Source organism: Leptinotarsa decemlineata, unplaced genomic scaffold, assembly GCF_025532065.1.
Source record: "Leptinotarsa decemlineata unplaced genomic scaffold, Ldec_3_MD MMD2_tig00000090_RagTag_RagTag, whole genome shotgun sequence".
Taxonomy (NCBI): domain Eukaryota; kingdom Metazoa; phylum Arthropoda; class Insecta; order Coleoptera; family Chrysomelidae; genus Leptinotarsa; species Leptinotarsa decemlineata.
In genome coordinates this window covers 4,470,513-4,492,168 of record NW_027412541.1, presented here as the reverse complement: position 1 = coordinate 4,492,168, position 21,656 = coordinate 4,470,513, and the positions used below count along the sequence as shown (strand labels likewise).

The 21,656-nt window shown below is 33.3% G+C and overlaps 1 protein-coding gene across 1 annotated transcript in view; it reads left to right on the top strand.

Annotated features, from left to right (window-relative positions):
• Window positions 1-8,614: 8,614 nt before the first annotated feature.
• Window positions 8,615-21,656, top strand: part of Eip75B (Ecdysone-induced protein 75B) — a 241,150-nt gene continuing 228,108 nt past the window's right edge. The window contains exon 1 of the mRNA XM_074172383.1: window positions 8,615-8,739. The gene's annotated coding sequence lies outside the window, so the exon portion shown is untranslated. The remainder of the gene's footprint in view (window positions 8,740-21,656) is intronic.

Sequence of the window (21,656 nt, the reverse complement as noted above, 5' to 3'; positions counted from 1 at the left end):
TGGCAGAATCCTTGACCATTAATCGTTGCCTGTTTTGGTATTCTATCGATTCAATCGGGAAATAAAACACTGTCAGGTGGTTTCATGGTCAAGTACACATTATTATTTCGCAGACTTTGTATTACTGTTGAATTTTAACAATGTTGAAAGTGACTTAACATTCCTTTCGATTATATTACAGGTTGTATAAACAGAAAGAGATAAAAACTGTGAAAAATATTATTTTTTCTTTTTGAATTATAGAAAATAAGGTGGATGTAGTGTCGTAAATTGAAATAGAAATTGATAAAAACTGAAAATGTTGTCATTTGTCCATATTATTTCAATTGCCCATGATATACCGTTGAAATAATTCAATATTGATTCAATATTGCAATCAGATGTAGTTTTCTCAAAAGGTTTCGAAACTATTTGTATAGCAAAAAACTATCACTATATCAGCCACACCCAATTCAATTTCCTCTTCTTTTTAAAATCTATTTTACTCTACCGTGTTTAAATTATGTCCCGTAGCTTGAAATTTAGTCACCTCAACGTTAGATCTCTATTCACTGGGTTTGATGAATTGAAGAATTTTCTTACAAGAAATTATGTAGATATTATTTGTATCTCAGGAACTTGGCTCAGTCCTAATATTTCTTGACAAGTGGTTAATATTGACAATTATATTATCGCTAGAGCTGACAGAGACGGAAGAGGGGGAGGAGTGTGCTTCTATATTAAAAACTCAATACAATTTCGAGTAATTTTTTCTGAGATTAATCAATATCTTGAACATATATGGATATCGGTGAGTAAATTTGGCAAAAAATTCATATTCGGAGTTGTATACCGACCACCGAAAGCTAATGTATCACTTTCCATCGCCGTACTCGAAGATATGGTGTCAATTTTTTTAATGAAATGCGATTCCTTGAACTTGGCAGGAGATATGAATATTAACCTCTTAGGAATGAATAATTCTGTAGAATTCTTTCTAAAATTTCTTCAAAGTTATTATCTGTCTCGATGGATAGAAGTCCCTACAAGAATAACAGCTAATACTCATACCCTTATTGATATCTTGGTAACATCAGAAAAGGATGATATACAATCAGTTGAAGTTTTATATATTGGTATCTCCACTCATCTTGCAATTACTTGTGGAATTATATCACTGGAAACAACATCAAAATACAAAACAGTTTACTACCGAGATTTCCGAAATTTCAACCAAGATAATTTTTTCAATGATCTCCACCTTTTTGATTGGGATAGGATCTTTCACTTCGAAACTGTAGATGGAATGGTAGAGTTTTTCACCACAAACACAACAATTCTTTTCAATGCCCATGACCCAGTTTGGTCTATAAGAACAACAAAACCGCCTGCTTCATGGCTTACCTTTAACATCAAGGAAATGATTAAACTAAGAGATAAAGCTCTTAGAAAGTTCAAAGTAACCAAATCTCATAGAGACTGGACGAGCTATTAGGAACTCCGTAATTATACCACCGGAGCAATCCGACGTGAAAAAAAGCCTATTTAGAATTTGTTTCGAGAAACGGAAATTGCAGTTTGATCTGGGGTACTCTAAGAAAACTTGAAATTTTGAAAAATAAACACAGCCCTAACCTTTCCGCGGATTTATCAGATGTGAATCAAATAAATTTACACTTCACAAATATTATTTATCCTGCAAAATCTCATCATCATGAAACACTTATTGAAAGATATACTCAGACCTATAATGGGTCTACTTTGAATTTTCGCAGAGTAACACCACTCCAGACTCAACAATACATCAGTGATATAAAAAGTAACTGTGGTGGATCTGACAACATTTCTCTAATTATGTTAAAGTATATTGAAAATTATCTTATCAACTATTTCACGCACATGTTCAATTCCTCTATAGAAACAAATCATTTTCCTTCTGCATGGAAACGTGCAATTGTCCTACCTTGGCCAAAATATGAAAATCCAACTGAATTATCTCATTTGAGGCCAATTAGCAAACTGCCTATCCTATCTGAGGTGTTCGAGCGGATTCTGAAAAATCAAATTGATTCTTTTGTATACAATAATAATTTAATAACAAATGTTCAATCTGGATTTCGTACATTCTCTATAGCACCACCACCGCTCTTATCAACATCACCCAAGATTCATTCAAAGCAACTGATAATAATGAAGTAACTGTCATGGTACTCTTGGACTACAGTAAAGCATTCGATACATGAGACCTCAATATTCTGTGTAGGAAAATGTAATTTTTTGGATTTAGTGAAGGGACTTTAAATCTATTGAAAAGTTACCTCAGAAATCGGACTCAGTCAGTATGTCTGGATGGAAAGTATTCTAGTGCTTGTTGATTATGGAGTACCTCAGGGCTCTATCCTTGGCCCAATTCTGTTCTCTCTGTATATATCTGACTTCTATAAAATAATTGAACATTGCACAGTTTATCATTATGCAGATGACACTCAGTTATATGATCGATTTCCTCCAAGTAACTGGCAGGTGGCAATGGAAAAAATTAACAGCGATCTACAAAAGTTACTGGATCTATCTATAGCCCATAACCTGAAATTGAATTCTGAAAAATCTCAGCTGATACTTTTTGACCCGAAACACAAAAGACGGGAAATTGAAGGAAGAATTGAAATCCAACTTGGACAAGAATTACTACAAACAATTACAGAAAGCAAGAACTTGGGTTTATGGCTAGATGATGATCTGAGATTTCACAAACATATAAATTCACTTTGTCGTAGCTCATACAGTATCTTACGTCAACTCTATCAAAGTAGAGATATTATGACTTCCAAATTGAAGTTGAAACTTTGCGAAACCCTCATATTGTCTAGATTAACATATTGCGGTATAATCTACGGGCCTGCTTTGATGCAAACTGATGTAAATTGCTTACAAAAAATACAAAACAATTGCATTCGTCTTTCTTATGGTGTGAGAAAATCCGACCATATATCCCTCAAGTTCGAGGAGTCAGGTTGGTTACCGATTGCTAAAACCTGGCAGTTCCACCTACTCGTCAATACACATAAATTCCTCATTTTCAAAAAGCCAAATTATATTTATGAAAGATATAAACCTTTCAAATCACAGAATAATTCGAGGACACGAAACCGTCACACTTTTATTATTCCAAAACACTCGACAGCCTGCTTTTCTCGTAGTTTTATTTACAACTCTATCAAACAATATAATGCTCTGCCCAGTGAATTTAGACACTACTCCATATATAATTTCAAGAAAAATTTGAAAACATATCTGAGATCTTCTGGATAGATAATATATTCATGTTATGCCTTGCTCATATGGTTTTCCCTTTGTCTCACCTTTGTGTATGTTTTGCTATATTTTACCTTATTTAAGCTAAACATATTTTCAATATTTACTTTGGAATTCATAACCTTTGTTTTTTCTTAGTCTCACAAAGATTCATGAACTATATACTCACTTACCAATGTATACTAGGTAATTATTTTTATATTTCTATATAAAATATGTTATCCCCCAGGTTAAGTTGTAGAACAGCCCCGGCTGAACTTCGCCCTTTCATTGATTTTTGTATTTACTTCTTCTTTATAAACAATGTATGTCAATGAATAAAGCCTGTTTATTATTATTATTATTATTATTATTATTATTATTATCAATGCATTTATAGAGGTAATCTAAAAAGCTCCCTTCAAAATATAACTTGTGTTGTACCTCAGGGATCCATCATTGGTCCTTTCATTTCCTTATTTATATCAATTCTTTAGCCAATTTGAAATTTAATGGTATAATCAAATTGTTTGCTAATTATACTACTCTTCGGTCGGTAGCTAGGCGGTTCGACGTGGGTGCTCTGTTCACTCACTCGAATTGACTGTCGTGTTGTTCGGTGGTTCAAGCCCCAGTCTGAACGATCAATTTTCATTTGCTATCGTCCAACACGTGTTAGGAATCACACGTTGAAAATTAAGACCTCCTTAATCCTTAGCTTGCAGAAGTTTCGACTTCTGAGGGTTGTCGTTCGTAGGGGTGCGACAGCTGGTTAACAGAAAAAATATTTTTTTTAAACAGATTATATATTTCTCAGACAGTTACGAAACAATTAAAAATTATGTGAAGAATGATTCAGATGAATTTATTTTCAGTTCAATGAACATAAATTGAGGCACAATTCCAATAAATGCCGATATATGAATAATTCCCTAAGACTAATCAAATAATTCGATTACGTTCGATCATATTTCTAATGAATATACAAAATCAACAACATTTTTAGGTTTATACACTGATGAGAAATTATCATGGAATAAACACATGGAAAAAATCAGAAAGAAAATTACTCCTCTCATTGGAATTTTAAAACTTTACACCAATAAAATTTGAAATATATATATATATATATATATATATATATATATATATATATATATATATATATATATATATATATATAAAATATATAATAATAATATATATATATATATATATATATATATATATATATATATATATATATATATATATATATATTTTTTTTGAATGTTGCAACTGATTTTCCTTTATTTTCAGTATGTAAGTTACAAAAAGGATTTAAAGCTTTATAACTTCTATTCAATTATCTACAGTTTGCAGTAGAGCCTAGATGATGATATATATATATATATATATATATATATATATATATATATATATATATATATATATATATATATATGTATATATATATATATATATATATATATATATATATATATATATATATATATATATATATATATATAGAAATACGGAGAAATATTCAAGTTTCATTTATTCACATTTACTGCAAGTGAATCTATAATCAAATCTCTGAAAACCTTATAAAACAAAATAATTAGAAGCCTTCATAAATTATCATCAGCTGTTTCATTAATTCTGTTAAATATTATACAGATAAATCAAACTAAAATTTTATTCGAGTTGGACAACCCAAAGTTTATTAAAAATTAAAATACAAACACATTTTGGAAAATAGTCGATATATCACTATGGGATCATCAAATATAATTCAATTCCAAAGAAAATGAAGAAGGGCTAGTCCATGGCAAAATTCAAATATCAGTTGAAAAAAAAATGTAATTAGTGCAATTTCATAGTTTGAATTTTTTTCCTATTACACTTGAATTCGTTTTCAACATGCACTTTCTGAAACCGATTTCATATTTGGGGGCCGTTCAAGTATTACATAAGCACATTTACTATCATTCCCCCCATATACCTCTTGTCAGCAAAAGTAAGCAAAGCTCTCATCTCCCTCCCATGCTTACGTAAACATTGTTAAATGCTTTTTTCATTTTTCAAACAGATACAATTTTTGAGTTGCCATATGTGTAAAAAGTAAATAATTACTGCTGACGTAATAATCACCTAGCCCCCACCGCCCCCAATGTCCTAAAAAATAAGCAAACCAAAGACCCTCGCACCTTCAGTGCTCAAGTTATGCTTGAACGACTCCCTGACTGCATTTCATTGTTATTTTTTCAAGATATATCATATGTTAATTGTGAAATATCTTATTGCTGTGTTTCAGTGTCTGTGATATAAGTACCAAAATTTTCAAAAATTTTCGTAGTAGTATGAATGAATTCAGTGTAGCAAAATCTCGCGAATTTCTTCATCATTGTGAACTGAATTGAGGAATTTGAATGTACCATCATTCAACCTGTCCAAACTTTGGCCGATAGAAGTAGAAAACAACTGTTTTCATCATAAACCCCAGGTCCAATCTATACTACGTTTAAGTTCAGATTTTGCAGCCACTTTCAGGCTCAGTACACCGAGATCTCAATTCACCTTCTTTTCAGGTGACACACATTTCATGGTTCAGGTCTCGCTACTGGTATTCGCTGGTGTATCAATCTGCCTTCTCTCAAGAGAGTCCACGCTTTGAAATCAATGAAAATTCTAACATATTTCGTTTTGAACAGTATTTCAAGAAAATAGTCATTTTATCTCAGATAATGAAGACACTCTCCTACTTATTTCCTGATGATTCTAACGCGCTTCCAGAGAAACTTTTGTTCTGGTATGAGTGTTTTCATCAGATCCATTCGAAAGAAATTGATAACGAATGTTTTCACCCGAAAACATGGGTCCGCAATGTAACGAAATTCTAGAATATTATAGCATTAGGTACTCTTAAAATCATCAATATGTGAAAACTATCTGTCCCAATTTTCGTTACGGGTGTTTGGCATTCACAAACAGTAACAGAAAACAATTTTTTTAGGAAAAAGTGATTGTTTCAAAAACACATTCCTTCCAGTATGCATGTGATTTCGTCAGTGTTAGTGTTACTTTTGAAAATTTGTCAACTTTTTATGAATGAGTAGAAATCAAGATATTTTTTCCAATATGAACGAGAAAGGTTATCAACCCAACAATAACAGTCACTTGATAAAATAGAAAAAACACTAATTCCTCACTAATGTACAGAGTGGGCCAAATTGGACACTTTTAAAACTAGATACATGAAAACTGACGGCTGCGTCTGAAAGTCTAATTTTAGGGCCAACTCAATGGTGAAAAGCGCATATAGATATCCATCATCGTTTCTGAGTTACAACATTAAAAAAAATTGCAGTAAATTCTTGTCAAGAATTTCTTGTTTCTATGTAAGCATTTTCAAAGCACTTTATCACGTAGAATTTAATGGTGTGAAATACTTATTTTTTCAAATGAAATATCAATAGTTATTGATGGAAAACTATTTTTTTCAATACGACGTCTTGTATATTCCTGCATATTTCAATAGAGCTTAAAATTATCTCTTCAAAAATGTAGCACACTTGAAGCACACTTGTAGCACACTTGTTTTATACAAACCGGGGAAAATGCAGAAGCAGCAAGCAATTTGTATCACGAGATTATCCAGAGAGAAGACAATCTTTTAGAGACATTTTCGCAAAATTGCGACACAACCTAATTGATGATGGTTAATTTGAAACGAAAAGACCAAAACTATATGAATCTGATAGGGCTAAGGAGTTGAAAGAAAAAGTCTTTTTAGGAGCTGTTGAAAATAATCCCAAAACGTCAACGCTAAATTTGAAAATATCAACAGGCCTACCAATAACTAACGTTAGGGGAATTTTGAAAAAACACAAATTCAAATCACACACAACCAGAAGAGTTCATCAACTCAAACCAGGAGATTTTGAAAGTCGCATGGCTTTTTGCCAGTGGTTCCTGGAAAGTTGTGACCAAGTGCGTGATTTTTCGTTGAATTGTATTTGGACAGACAAACCTCATGCGAGCAGTGCCGGCATTTTCAAACTCTACAATTATTATACTTTTCAGGGGTGAAATTAACGGCCCGTTCATTTATAATGGTACTCTGACATCTCAGAGGTATTTAAACATTTTAAGGCAAAATATTAAACTTCTTGTTGATGAATTGCCACTAATGGAGCTCAGCAAAATATATTTGCAATTGTCACCAAATTTTTGGCTGCAAATTTTAGTAGATAACAATTGGATAACCAACCAATAATCAAGCCGTTGGTCGGCCAGATCACCGGACCTAACGCCTATGGATTTTTACCTCTGGGGAAGGTTGGTAGATCTCATTTTCAAATTGTCGGTCGGTAGCCAGGCGGTTCGACGTAGGTGCTTTGTTCACTCACTCGAATTGACTGCGGTGTTGGTCGGTGGTTCAAACCCCAGTCTGAACGATTGATTTTCACTTGCTATCGTCCAATCCGTGTTAGGAATCACACGTTAAAAGGTAAGACCTCGGTAATCCTTAGCTCGCACAAGTTTAGACTTCTGAGGGTTGTCGTTCACAGGGGTGCGACAGTTGGTTAACGGAAAAACATATTTTTTTAAACAGATTCTAGACACGAACTGGAAGCGACAGTGATGCTTCTCTCATTCCCATTGAACTAAGCTTTCTTAAAATTTGATAGCTATTATTGAACAATTTTTTTCTGTTTTATCGCTGCGTCGTCCAGAGCTTACTTGATTAAACTGTGCGTTTCAAAGTCTAAAAGCTCTGTATTTCAAAGATGACTCTAGGAAAACATCAAGTGTTCTACATTTTTGGAAAGGTAATTTTTAGCTCTATTGAAATATGCATGAATATACAGGGTGTCTCATCAAAAAAAAATAGTTTCCCATCAATAACTATTGATGACTCATTCGAAAAAATACATTTTTCACACATTATAGAAACAAAAAATTATTGACAGGCAAAAAGTTGCAGCCACTTTTCGAAAATGTATATTTTCGAAAAACATGCTGTAACTCAGAAACGATGATAGATGTCGATATGTGATTTTCACCATTAAGTTTGTCATAAAACTTGGTCGTATCCATCAGTTTCATATATCTAGTTTGAAAACAGGAGTTTCTCCTTTAAAAGTGTCCAATTTCGCGCACTCTGTACAAGAGTTACCAAATTGTTCTGAATTACTTCCTAAATTCTATTTGTCCAATTATATACATGTGTTCTTATGTTGATCTGTTATTCTGTTTGGAAGTAATAATGCGTGAAACACCATGTAGCCTATTATCTAGAAGGTCAATCCATTCATATTATCAAAATTTTTATCAATAAATGACAAGGTCAATGTCATTCCCAGTTTGGAAACTGGTGAGTTAATTTCTCATGTCGAATAAAGTGTTATGATTCTGTATATTAATGAATTAAGTGACCGCAAAACTATATATAATAAATGTATGAAGAAGAAAGTATTGGTGAGTGGAACATTACAATTATATTGGAAGTATAATGTTAAGCATTGCAGTAAAAGTTGTAAATATCATATAACGAGATGTAACTTTCATATGAAATAGAAAGGCAGATATTAATGTGATTTATTGAACTGTTCAATAGAAGATGAATGATAAAATAAAAAAATTGGCCGGAAAATAAATGGATGAATATACATTTTCAGACATCCTTGCCTTTAAATACTAATCACAATATTTCAATTTTTAGTATCCACAGTCGCCTTCTGGCAATAATCGAATTGTCCCTCCATTCCAAACCGAATTCATCTATATATAAACTACTTCTTTGGACTTAATTTTGAACCATTGTTTGTCCCTAGCAACGATCTCAACTACGGTCCAAAAAATGTCTTGTTTCTCCATACAGGGTGTGCTTCTTATATTATCTTGATGGCATGCTTTACGTGAGGCTACTACGAAATGTGTGTGAAGCAAGTCCTAATAATGATTTTTATCATCCTGTCCGACAGCTCTTTGACGTGAGGAAGTGATAGAACCGATCAAAGTCTCTTATTTACTACTTCTCGGATCATTCCTTTTGTTTCAAAATCGCTCTTGATTTTGTTCGGTTCCTTGTTAAAACTTTCTTTGAATCGTACAGGATTACTCTGTTCCAAATTAATAGGTTATCACTGATAACCAATCGGTTGGTTCATTCCAACGTACGTTTGGGTCTTCCACCACAGGCTGGTGGTCAATCCGACAGAATGTTCTGATGACAACCGCCGCTTAGCGGAAAAATAGTGCACAAAAATCACTAAGTGAAAATGAATCAACAAATCAGGAACAGTGCAGCATGGAAAAAACTAAGAATTCAATATATATTGCTTTGCTGACGACAGCAGAGACGTCATTTCATTTCGATTCCAGGACAACGGCAACGGAGGCACATCTTCACCGACAGCAGGAGGTTGCAAATCTTAATGAGGATCTAGAAGTGATTTCGCATTGGAGTGGAAGTAACCAGGTTCAATTCAATGCCACAAAAATCCAGGCATCGGTTTTCTTCAAGAAGATAAATGTCTCCGAACCGGATATAATGTCAGGTCAAACAATTCCGTTTTATGCTTCTATTAGTTTGTTGGGGATTAAAATGGATACCAATATGTCTTGGCACAATCATGTCGCTGGAATTGCAAAGGCTGCTTCTCAAAAGCTTGAACACTGTTCCAAACCAGAAAACATCACATACCTCAGCAACTTTTGATGCTTTATAAAGCTCAGATCAGACCTTCTTTGGAGTATCGTTCTCATATATGGAGCTCTGCCCCCAACATACCCTGAACTCTTTCATCTGAAGAACTGCGGTTATGTGGAATGAACTTCCGGAGAACGTTTTTTCAAATGGATTTGATCTCCAACGATTCAAATCCAATGTGAATTGCTACGTTTGCACAGCCACCGCTCTGAGAGCGCCTTAAGGATTTTCCTGTAGTGCTTGTGTTTTGTTCTTTAAAAAGAAAATGTCTGGACTTACCTCAATCATAACCATTCTGGAACTCTGGTTTAGAAAAAGTTCAAAAAAGAAGCTCATATACTATATAGACAACCCAGTATTATATAGGCTAGTGTGAAAAGAAGGAATGCTAAGTAGACAATACCAACAATCGAAGTGTCGAAAGTTTAATAATACTGTTTTCAATATGAATTTAAGCAAGAACACCAGAAAATGTTTTGGAGTTACTTACATTTTCAAAAAATTGGTTACTGTCAGCATCAACAGTGATTCAGATTATATCGAACAATCTAAACCATTCCGAACTATGACAAAAAAGCTTTTCGTTAATTTTGTTCGGTAAAGAAAGATTTTGACTTTCTACTTGTTCATCTTCATACAAATATGTGGGAAACTTCCAAAGAAAAATGTACCCAATTAATTTCAAAATAAAATCTTCACAAAGTTGTGTAGATCATGCATAGAAGTTACTTACAGAAAAAAAACTGTAAAAAAGCCCTCTCGAAAAAATTACTCCCATAAAAACATTGAATAATACCAAAGAAAATGGATTTTGAAACAACAACTTTTATATGAACATTTAATGATACAAAAATCACTTTTTCATGTTCAGTTGGTACTCCAAAGACTCATTATGGAATTGAATCATGGTTAAGTTGAATTTACTCAAGTTGACTCCTAATATTTGGATGATTTCAAATTTGAAGAAACCCATCGTTTATTGAACGATGGAATAAGTTGCAGGTGCATGCATGAATTACAAGATGCTAGAGCTTTCAGACAACTATGACTTATTGAAAATAATTTTGCCACATCCACCTACAGACAGAGCTATCGCACAATCATGATTCAGGAATCTTATATTGTCGAATGCAGAGCTAGCAAATGACTTGAATTTTTCAGGTAGAGACTCGTAGAGAAATGAAACAGATATATAATCTGCTATCTAAAATGTTTTTGCTAATCAAGGGGGCGAAAAAGTAACCATTTCTTTGACATGAAACCGTTCGATAAGTTTGGTTTCTAACACAGCTCTTCAGCTCATGAATTTGTAATTGGATGCAAGTGAGAACACTGAGATTTCCAGTTATCTTCGTGGGACACGTATCGATGTCAATATGAAGCCACAGCAAAACACCCATGATTGGTTTAAAAAAGAAACGGACCGCTCTAACTTAATTTCGGTGAAGTAAAGATTTGAAGAGTATTCATGGAACCCTAGTAAATTCCCAATAGAATCACCAAAATCATCGAGACTTCGAATCTCAAATATGGAAAGCAACATCCTAACAACCGCAACGGGTCACGAGACGAATCAACTTATTCAACTTGAATTTAACAATCGCCCAGTGAGTTTACTGAGAAAATTAAAGTACTGATACTCTTATATGACTTGATGGGCATGACATTATCCGAGATGGTACTCATGAGAGACTAAACTAGCTCATATGAAGTTCATGTTAAAAAAAATAATCTTCAGTGGTAACTGTTTCACAACGCAAGCGTCGATAAAGTAAATACTAAAATCACTGTCACTGTTTCATTAATACGTGAGGCAGAGGTTATAATCAGTGAATTTCTGTCTGTTTAAAATATGTTTTTCCGTTAATCAGCTGTCGCCCCCATACGAACAACAACTCTCAAAATTGTGCGAGCTAAGGACTAACGAGGTCTTACCTTTTAATGTGTGATTCCTAACACGGTAGATTGCTGAGGTAGATTGAATGGAATACTGGAAGGCATTTTTTATCTTTAAAAAACCAAAGTAGATGATCGAAAGAAGACTTCAGCAACGCAATGGCATCACGTTCATTTTCAAATCCACAAAAGAAGTACAAGTAGATAGTATAAAACAAGTACATGCAACAGCATCACGTTCATTTTCAAACCCACAAAACAAGTACATAGAAACTTTAACGTCGTTGTATCACTTTTGACAACCTACCATATCACCAGCGACCTGGTGATTTGACGCATACTTTTTATAATTGATTTTCAGTGTTTAATTCGAAAATTCTTCTATATTTTACGATCAAGAAATTGATTTTTGATGTGGATCTTTAACTACAACATAAGATGTAACAATCAGTTATCAGTACTGTTAAGATTTTTTTTGCCTTAACAAGTTATTTTTAATAAATCGTAATGAAGAAAAGATAATTGAAACTTTCTATGTTTCTACCACTTCTATTTGTAACTAACGTTACAAATAACGGTAGTTTCGTATATGAATAGTCCGGTAAGAGAACTAGGAATACTTCTCAATAAGTTGTTCAAAAATATTTCATTTTTCATCCCACCTCACAACATTAAAAATTCACACACTGGAAAACATAAGGAACCAAATCACGCCACATAATTCAATTTTAGTTTCATTCGATGTAAAGATGAGTATGTTCTCCAACATACCACACAAAGAATGTAAGCCCCTCATTTTAGATATATTGAATCAAGCCAAAGTAGACCATATCACTTCCTACAGTTCAACAACAAATTCTATTAACTATTAACAGATTTACCAATGAGCTCACCCCTTAGTCCACCTCATATTCTCGGCCGTTTCAGTTCACACTCGAAACAGAGATAGAGAAACAGATAAATTTCTTAGATCTGACCATTACACACAATCAGAATAAATTTGAGTTTAATGTTTTCAAAAAACCTAGCTATACCATCCCAAGTGATTCTTTCCATCTAGACAGTCATAAATTAGCAGCCTACAATTAAATGCTGCACAGAGCATTCTCACTGCCTTTGTCTGCTAACAATCTAGCTAGGGAAATTCATACAATTACACAGATAGGTCATTTTAATGATTTCAACGCATATACAATCCAGAAGTTAGTCAGAAAACAAAGCCATTAATTCACTTGCAGATTAATATACCCCTAGATCAAACAACCAGAGATCAAGAAATAGGTAACTCTAGCATATTGTGTGGAAGTAGCATTCAGACCACATGCCATAAATAAAGTGGAGAAGATGGAGAAATCTGGAGTTTATAAGCGGAAATTTTGCACTATGCAAGGAAGGTTACAAACTTATTATTTGGAATCCTTGGAAATTCACAAGCATAAACATTGCGGGTGCAACCTGTTAAATGATCAAAACGATTTAGTTTACTCACCGGTTTTCAAATTAGCATAATCATATTGTTACTAGTAAACAAAATTCACGTACCTACAGTGGTTACTACAGTGGTTTTATATGAAGGCTAATGTAATCAATAATTGTTAGTTTAATGTATAAGTTTGAAAATGTCCTTATAGGACGAAACTGCAGTGACGTTAGTTACAAATAAAAGTGGGTAAAAACATAGAAAGTTTTGAGTTATTTTTAATAACATAGTAGCCTTCAACCTCATTTGTTTCTGCCAATTTGTAAAATTGTTTTCACTTGTCGACTATGACTTTGAGTTACAAATCACAATATAAGCAATTATCATTTTTTTTCTGAGACAAATTGTTTCGAAAACTGAAAACGTCGTTTATACTACATATTCATTATTTGAATTGAAGGGGTTATATTTTTAGGAGTGATTAATTTTTGGGAAAGAAAGGTTTTGGCTTTCTACTACTATCCAAATTGTATAACATTATAGGAAATATTTATTTTATTTTATTTTCTATAATGTTATCCAATTTGGTACTGAAGGGCCTGAGGGCAAGTGTCTTAAGGCGAAAAATCGATATATACCAGTGAGGATGACAGTGTTCCATGTAAGTGCAATTTGTTACCATTCATTTTAAGTAGAACTCATGTGAATGATATCTAATTTTTATTCCACAACAAATGTTTGAAATACAAACTGAGTAGAGAAAAGTATTTTCTGTATAATTCAGTGTTCATATAGAAGTATTTATTTCGAAAGAATTTTTTTCTTTCATGTAATTCAATGTTCATATGAGAATAGCTGTTTCAGGAGGACTTTCTTTCAGTTTGTGTCTGAAAGTTACTTCTTTGCATGATCTACACATCCATGTAAAGAGTTACTAATTTTCAAATTGATAACTTCCTTCTTTTCTTTGGAAGATTCCCTCACCTTTTTTTTGTATCAAGATGGAGTAGTAGAAAGCCAAAAACTTTCTTTCCCAAAAATATTCATTATCATGTTTGATCTGAAGGTTATGCCCCTGTTTGAGGTTTTTTCCATTGTTGACGCATACTTTTTATAATTGATTTTCAGTGTTTAATTCGAAAGTTTTTCTATATTTTATCTAAAAAATTGATAAAAAAATTGATTTGTCATGTGATTCTTAATGTTCTATTCAGCAATTTTTACATATTTCATTATTTAAAAATTAATATTAACACATTTTATGGAAAAGAATCAAACTTTTACTGTTCCCAGCACCGTCTCACTACTACTAATACTATAGTTGGTTTTTGGACACCATTTAAAAAAAATCATTCCATATAAAGTCTCAAATAATAATACAATTTACCCTTTTGAATCATCGGAAACCGCAGTGATCCTACAGTGCTGTACAGATGTATGACTCTGAGCCTACTCAGTGAGACCCTTCAATGAAGTAACCAATGAATCCGACCAAGAGTCTACAGAGGAGATGAATGTCGACTAAACTACCCCAACTGTTCTCCTTCTAACATTAGATCAAAAGCAAGAGCTTCTCAATTACTCAACTCTTATTCCTGTTCCTCTAAGAGGTTACATGGTGCAGCCATGAATCGATTTATAGACCCTTCAAGAGCAGGATATTTCACGAATCTGTATTGCATGAAATTTTAGTGCAGCAGAAGTCAAAAATGTATTAGGAGAAGAAACAAACACCCTCTAAGGCAGGTTAGCAAACGCCTAGAGTCAAACAATGATTCTTCTCAACCAGAGGCGAAAATATGCTGCACTGTGGAAAAGTTGTTGTGGTCTTAGGTGGGAATCTTGCAATATCGACGAACAATTGAAATCTCTCACGCTTTTATGGATGGGATTGAGTATATTTCAGAAGATGGTCCACTGAACCGATTCCGGAGCTGTACATTCTGTCCTGGATGGCTACAGGTTACTTAAAAGATCCAGAGAGTTTCCTGACTGGTGGGTGCAGTTTATAACATACAGCCATGTGAGGGCGTCTCTCTGGAATGCGTCACAGGGCACCTATTTTCCAAGCCACACATTTTTATTGTTCACCTTCTTGCGGAAGGTAGTAACAGATTAACCGCCGATCGAGCCCTCATTAAGTTGAGGAAAATGTATCGAGTTCGTCAACATTGGAGTAGAATATTATTTGCAAGAAAATCCAGGGCGTGGTAGCAGAGCACATAGTTGTCTACCCCGCCGCGGACTGGATCAGCAGTGTCCCACTCCTACCACCTACCCTAAAATATCACTTACCATGTATTTAGTTGGTCAAGTTTGAATAGGTATGATCCACAAAAACCCTTGTAGTTTGTTCTCATTTTTAACCTACCTACGTACCTACCGCACTGCTCCGCAGCAATTTTAACCTAAAGAAAATTGAAAGTATGATATCAAACCATATCGAAGGTAATCTTGAAGCCTAAGGCAATGTAGAAGTCTCGAAGAAAAGTGAGAGTCATAAGAAAGGCGGCGCAAGAGTGAATAAAGTAATCTAGTTAAACATGAATGCAGTTGACCCTGAGGCTTTTTTCATTTATTAAACATTCGGTTTCGATCATATATGGAAAAGAGGTGGGCGTAACAAATAGAAATATTTGATGACAACTTAGTTAAATACAGAAAGACAATGAATTCGTTTACGAATAAACTAAAATGATAAAAATAATATGTATTATTATTATAATAATAATGATTATTATTTGTCTGAAGATTGTTTCGAGGAAAGTTATATACGTATGAGAAAATGAATATTTCGAAATAGAATTTCCTGCACTGATGGTGGTACTACTTCGAAACCGGTCAGTAGGTGATATACTCAAATAATTTCAGCATGGTCGTACTGCTGGATGAACGAGAATAAGCTGCGAGATTAACATATTTGAGGTGTCATGCATGAATGCTTGTCGGGACCTAATTCAATGCTCACCGTGGTAATACCCGGGAAGGTAGTTGTTTTCCGGTAGGCATTCATCAGAACCTAGTGTGTAGATACGTTGGGAGAGATGAATGATTCGAAATTTTATTATTACAAACTAAAATTTGTTTCATAAACTTTCATGGCATGGCCTTCTTAAATATCTATTCAAGAAAAGTATCGAGAAGAATATATTTTTCGAACCTATCATTCAAACTTTTATATCACCATTTGTAAAATCAGAGATCGGAAAAAAAATTAGTTAAGTTAAGGAAACATTGTTTGGAGGGTCATATAACTCCCTTATTTATTAAAATTTTTAAACTAAACTAATGTTAAATACTATAAAAATATTTCATGTGGTATACTGTCTTCAACTGCAATGAGTCCATGCCATAATAGACGCGTGGAGCAGCCCTATTTTCGAAGTTAATTTAAAATTATAAATAATGGAGGTAGGTTTCTGAAGTTTGAAGTGTTTTTATTATGGGGATATTTTTCTGTTTTAGAATATTTTATTTTTGTTTCTTGAATATTGATAGGTTTTGAGTTATTAAAGAAAAAGTTATTGCCTTATTTTTTTCATCCTAATTTGTCAATAACCATTGCAATTTTTTGTGTGCTATTAAATATTCGAAATATATTTTTCTACACATCATTTTGAAACCAATAAGCTATCGCTATGTCTATTGAACACGAATTTCAACTTGCGTAGCAATCATCCAGTCTGTTACACGCCATAGTTTGTACCTAGGTTATTTAGTTTTACATTATCGTTATCTTGCGGCAAAAGTTCCATAGATACAGCTGTTCCAAGTTTTACATTAGCCTGTCTGCCTACTTTTTTCATTTTTAGTTTTATATTGTTTTCATTACATTTAACTAGATAAATATTCGTGTGATTCAAGGTAACTTCTAACCTAATGGAATGCGAATCCTCCTCAAGAACTACTAAAGAAAATATAAATGTAAGATGAAATTATGATCTTTCTAAATGCTCATAATTTGTAAAATATTACAATAATGTTCACATAATTTTATTTATCTTATTTAAATAAATTCATATAAATCAATCTATATTGGTAGCGGACTATATCATTATCAGACAATACCAAATTTCTTGGTACGTGCATAGATAGCAACATGGCAAGGGGGTCAATGTAGCTCAAGTAAATTAGACAATCATGATCTCTATTCAACAGAAAACAGCTTTGAATGTTTATTTTGCCCTTATTGTCAGATCTCCTATAATATTTTTGTATCCCAGAAAAGGGTTATACGACTGATATTCAAATTAGTGTACCGCGAGTCTTGCAAAGAACATTCCCGTAAACTGTGTTTACGCAGTTATTTCATAAGTACTTTTCTTGGTTTTTCACATTATGTCTTCAATCGATGACCGCTTCCCCGGTACTGACGATACCCAATAGGCTGAAACAGCTGTCTACCGGTGGCTCTTAAATTGAAATCAATATGTGAATGATCAGAATGGTACTTATTTATTTATCTTTTGATTTTTATGGAATTATTTTCCAGCAGCTTGACTGCATCAACTTTTCTCAATTTATTGTACTATTGATATTGTACAATTGATAAGTACTATTTTGATCACTCAAATGGTGATTTCAATTTAAGAGTCACCGATAGACAGCTGTTTCAGCCTATTGGGCATCGTCAGTACCGGGCAGGCGGTCTTCGATTGAAGACAAAATGGAAAAACCAAGAAAGTACTTGATAAAAATAGCTGCGTAAACGCAAGCGAAACATAAGTGGAACCACCTATTGGTGTGACACCCAAGTCAATTTGCCAAATTTTTATGTCAGTTTTGGTGGTTTGACCAATCAACCGACAACTGCGGTAGCAGAAATTTGGGAAGCTAACCTGAAATGCCATCGGAAAACGAATCCACATGTTTCTAGAAATGATATGAAATATAGAAAGGTTAATGCAGTCAAGCTGCTGGAAAATAATTCCATGAAAATCAAAAAATAAATAGATAAGTACTTTTTGATCATTCCCATATTGAATAACCAAGTGAACAACCAAGAAAAGTACTTAATAAAAATAACTGCATCAACGCAAGCGAGACATAAGTGGAAACACCTATTGGTGTGACACCCAAGTCACATGGTGATCCCCCCATGCACCAAGTGCACCCATGATACGAACGAATAACAAGTGGGGAATGAATGAGATTGGAAAGTCAAAAGAAAAAACTTTTTTTTGAAAATCATGCATTTCTTCAGAAATCTCTTTCTGATCCATCACTTCTGTGGTCGAATCATTGTCGATATCACATACCTGAAACAGCGTGTTGATATGGATACGTCTGATGTGTTATTACGATTTTCAAGTGTTTATCATGTACAATTTTCTAATATTTCTTCTTCACTTGCATTATATGTTCCTCAAAAGAAATAACTCCTGATCTAATTGAAAATTACTGTCATCTGCTGTGGATTGTAAGACTATTTGCATAATTCAGTGAACCCATGAAACTACAACTTGTATGAGCATTCATCATTGAAGTAAATACAGTTTAATCATTTCATTTTATAGATACTGTTGAGATTACGTTATAAAACTCCCATATAACCACGGTTTTTAGTTTTAACGTTACTACGTAAAATCGCACTAAGAACTGCCATAACACCATAATAAATCAAAACAACCTCAAATATCCATCCAAACCAAAAATATTCATCAAAGGTTTATTGCTGGCTACAATCTATAGGAACAAATACGAGTTGAGTTTCAAATATTTCTCTTCCAAATGTAATACGTCATAGTTGTGGTTGAACTCATGCTCCTCTGTCAAAAGATGGGTTAGTCAAGTGGAATTGGCCTTCACATTCAAGAAACTGCTCATATTCTTTTATCCTTTGAGAAAACGTTCTTTCCGTTTGACCAATTTAAAATTCTGGGCAAGAACCACGACTCAACTTATTTACTCCTGATCTATCCGACGCTGAAGTTTGGTCTTCATTGTTAGAATACATTTGCTTAATTTATTATTTGTTCTATGAGCTATGGTTTTTGTGGGTTCGCCAGAGTATGTCAATAACCTAAAACGCTTATTATCGTTTCTTGAAAAGCAAAGAATCAGGTATTTGGATTGTTTTTGTAGTTTTTTGAAAATAATGGAGTCAGTAATATCTACCTTGTAACCGTTGTTGACAGCAATTTATTTGATAAAACTCAGTTCCCTCTGAAAATCACTTTCTGACAGTGGAATATTAAGTAATCTGTGAAGCATACTACTGAAGACTGCTTCTTTATGCTGATAGGCATGTGTCGTATAAGATGGTTTGTAGGAAATCGAAAAATCATGTTGAGTATTCATTTTAGTGTAGTCCAGTATAGAAAATATATTGAATTATTTACCTCCTATTCATTGATAAATTCAATTGTTGGGGAATGGAATTGGCAAGTTCGAAAAACTTGCCTAACTGCATACCTGTATCAGTAAAACAGACTAAGATATTCTCTACCAGGGTGAAGAACATTCAAACAACTAATTAATATAAATGTCATTCTCAAGGTTATCCATAACAATTTTAGCTAGCAAAGAACCCAACGGGCTTCCCATTATCAGCCCTTCGCTGCAAGGAAAAAACTTTTTGTTAAATTGAAAATTATTTGAGATAGATTGTGTCGGCCAATTCCATCACATATGTATGAACGATTGTATTATGTAGCACTAGAATCCCTTGAAAGCTCCCTCACTTCGAATCCTTTTTATCTGGGAGAGCTATTGATGTATCCAGCAACCAACAAACCTCTATATCAACGTTTATGGACATACAGGATTGCTTACTTACATATATCGCCACGTTAAACAAGCGCAGAGTAGATGTGACGTAACACTGGTGATACTTTTTGTAGCTGCCATAAGACTGTGTGTTATTTTAACATTTTTGAGGATTATTTTCGGACAGTATTACATTGTTTTTGTTTGTTTTGATTACATTTTTATTCAACTATACCATTTAGGTTTCTGAAACATTGAGTTTGTTATTGTGAAAGTCGTATTTTTTGTGCTTTTGGACATTTTTTAAACTGGTGTAACGCGAGTAGACGTCATATAAGACTCTGTTATTTTCTTCTGTTTTGAGGTTTGTTTTTTGCCATTGTGGAACTTTTTTTCTTTTTTGAACATTTTTGAATCAAATTAGGGTAAAAACTGGAAATATTCACATTTTTGTAAGTAATAGCAATAATTGTCTTACCATTAAATAACCTTGTAATTTTTAGTTAAAATGCCTGGTCGTATTTGTGTAGTGTCAACTTGCAAAAGCAATCAGTTGACTTTAAAGAAAAGTGGTGTTACTGATGTATTATTTCACTCTTTTCCTATTGCTAAGGATATGGTTTCCACAACTTTGCAAAAAGAATGGATTCGTCGCTGCAAAAGAGGGGATAAATTCACTCTCAAAAATGGATTTGTTTGTTTCAAACATTTTACAAAAAATGACTATGAACGAGACCTTGAAAATGAATTGTTAGGTAAAAACTTATTCTATTAATTTACTGCTTAAAATAAATATGTTTTTTTATAGGTTTGCCTTTGCGTCGTAAATTGAAAAAAACTGCAGTATCTAGTGTTAACCTAAATTATCCAACAATTGATAAAGAGAGGGTAGTTTTACAGAATACAAGTCGCAATATTAGAGCCTTACAGAAAAAACACAATGAAACTATCAGTTTGTTACTTGAATCAAATTTGCATAATTTTAAGCCATCCACATCTCAAAGTTGCTCTTCTCATAATATTGTATCTCTTCAACCTCAAACTGTTCAACAAAATATACAAGGAGAACTTGGCCCCTCTGTTGACACGGTGGATATTGATTATGAAGCAAAATATGAGCTCCATAATTTAAAACTTCACTGTAGAAAGAAGATGAATAATTTGAAAAATCTTGCCAATTATTACAGAAATAAGTACTACAAATGTTATGCAAAGCCAACTACCAAAACAAATATTGCTGAGAACATCTTAAAATCTAATCTTACTAAAAATCAGATTAATTTGCTTTCAAATAAAAAGAAGAGTGTTCACTGAACGCAAGATAAGATAGCTACAGCATTTACTATAAGATACTATAGCAAAAAATGTTATTTGTATTTTAGAAATAGTTTAAACTATCCTTTACCAGCACTGTCAAGTTCAAGACGTTGGGCAGCAAGGTTGGATGTGAGTCAATGTGTATTAAAACATGTTTTAATGATGATGAAATTAGCTGGAGACGATTTCACTGGTTTTGAGAAAACAGTTGTTCTACAATTTGATGAAATAAAAGTTAAATCTGTTCAAGAATATTACGTAACAAATGATGAAATTATGGGATCCCACAGTAACATGCAAGTTGTACAAGCTCGTGGGCTCTTTTCTAAATGGAAGCAGACA